The 2,373-nt window shown below is 34.3% G+C and overlaps 1 non-coding gene across 1 annotated transcript; it reads left to right on the top strand.

The window, feature by feature from the left end:
- The first annotated feature begins 984 nt into the window (after positions 1-984).
- Positions 985-1,091, top strand: LOC136231471 (small nucleolar RNA R71). Its single transcript, XR_010689851.1, has one exon. It is a non-coding gene; the product is annotated as a small nucleolar RNA R71 (small nucleolar RNA).
- Positions 1,092-2,373: the final 1,282 nt, after the last annotated feature.

Raw genomic sequence — 2,373 nt, 5'->3', positions numbered from 1 at the left:
AGTTTATCTAAAAATGTTAAAAGTTGTTTGTCATAGTCCTTATTTCGGACTTTGTGTGGAAAAGGTGGTTTGGGTACAAAAGTTTTTGTACTGGAGTCAACTGGTGAACTTTTTGTGCTTAATGTATCTTCTTTGGATTTTGGTAAATCAGTTCCTGGTAAAGTTGAATCTCCGGGCATTTCCGGACTTAAGTAATTTTTCCCTGAACGAAGAGTGATAGCCCTCACATGCTCTTTCAGATTTTCTTCCGTATGGCTAGGAAGACTTCCCTCTTTGTGGGATGGAATTGATTTAGCAATTTGGCCAATTTGAACCTCCAAATTATGGATGCTAGATGAATGGTTTTTAATAAGTTGATCGAATTTATTCTCGATCCGTTTAAAACCATCATCGTGATTACTTATTTTTCCACTCATAGCATCTATGAATTTATCGATTTTAGAAGATAAAGTGCTAATCGTATCTCTTGATTGATTTTGATAATTATTTGTACGATTTTGATTAGAATTCGCATTATTATTATCCTTCCAGTTAAAGTTAGGATGATTTCTCCATCCAGGATTATAAGTATTGGAATAAGGGTTATTAGTTTGGTTTTGCCCTTGGACAAAATTTACCTGTTCATTCTCGCTCATACCTTCATAATCCACATCCGCTGGGATTGGATTACCATTAGAATCGCACAGTGCCATAAACCTATCAATTTTGTGCGATAAGGCAGAAAATTGGGCTTGTAACATCGCAACTGGATCAAGATTTACTATACCTTTAACGGATGATGTGTTTGAGGATGATGGTTTCGCCATCGGTATGTGTCCACGTTCCGCGGGCCACATACTGCTGTTTAACGCCATTTCCTCCAAAAGTTCTCTTGCTTAGGCAGATGTCATCTTCATAAATAACCCTCTCGACATAGCATCTAATGAACCTCTAGTTGTAGGGTTTAAACCATTATAAAATGTTTGCATTAAAAGTGCATCGGGCAAGTGGTGGTGTGGGCATAAACGTTGAAGTTCTTTAAAACGTTCCCAAGTCTCATAAAGAGTTTCATTATCATTTTGAGAAAAAGATGTTAACTCTTTTATGACTCTTGCGGTTTTTGCTAAAGAAAAATATTTTGATAAAAACGCTTGGGCTAATTGTTCCCAAGTTTCAAAAGTTGCGGCTGGCATAGAAGTTAATCATTCTTTGGCTCTATCCTTCAAAGTGAAAGGAAAGAGGCGAAGTTTGATTGCTTCGGCAGTCACATCTGTTATTTTAAAAGTGTCACAAATTTCTAGGAAATTCGTCAAGTGGGTGTTAGGATTTTCGTTAGGTAACCCATAAAACGTCACATTATTTTGTAACATATTAAGCAAAGCGGGCTTAATTTCAAATTGGTTTGCGGCAATTCTGGGTCTAACTATGCTGTTGGTCACACCGACCACTCCTGGCCTAGCGTAATCCATAAGTGTTGGTGGATCTGCCATTTTTTCTGGCTCGGTATCTCTAGTTTTTAATGGAGTTTTGTTTTTGTTTTTCTTGTTCTTTTTAATGGTTCTTTCAATTTCTGGGTCTATAGGGTCTGGTGTAGTGCATGATCTTCGAGAACTGCGCATGAACTTGAAATCTTGCACGAACCGAAACTACCTTCAAAACAGAATTTGAAAAATAAATATGTTAGTAAATTAAAATTAATAAATTGCAAAAGTTAAAATAAGTATGTATAAACCTAGATTCGAAATAAAACACGAAAAATCTAAATTTTTATAAAAAAATTTGGCGTTCCCCGGCAACAGCGCCAAAAACTTGTTGAGCGATTTCCGCAAGTGCACGGTATACGCTTGTAGTAATAAAAGATATCGAACCCACAGGGAACGCTTTTTAACAAAAACTTATTTTAAATCGGTTTGATTTACTTTTAAGGTTTATAATATGGAAAATCGTTTAATTGGATTTGGTTTTGAAATTGATAGAATAAGAATTAGATTAGAATATGTAGAATGTTAAAAATCACTTCTGATTTAAGCATGAATTTACAAGACAGAAACGTTTAGTGCTTTAGAAAAGTGAATAAATAATGTATTCGTTTGCATTAAGCAAAGAAAACAACTTTAAACTTTGTATAAATTATATAAATGTAATAACGTAAACTACTTCAATTAAAAGGCTTTGAACGCAACAATCCCTAACTGGTTAGATTGCTTCCTTAACTGAATAGATACTTTATCCAAGATACCAATTTGCCTAAGTGTTCAACAAAGTTTCCTTGTAAAGATTTTGAATTCAACTACGTTTTAATGAAAACACCAGAACTCACTTCAGATCATTTACCATAAGTGCTACATAAAAATCTATCGAATAGAATAAACTTTATTAGATGAAGTATTAATT

The sequence above is a fragment of the Euphorbia lathyris genome, chromosome 5, assembly GCF_963576675.1.
Source record: "Euphorbia lathyris chromosome 5, ddEupLath1.1, whole genome shotgun sequence".
Lineage (NCBI taxonomy): Eukaryota > Viridiplantae > Streptophyta > Magnoliopsida > Malpighiales > Euphorbiaceae > Euphorbia > Euphorbia lathyris.
Note: the sequence above shows the minus strand (reverse complement) of the source record. Positions and strands in the feature narration are given on the sequence as shown.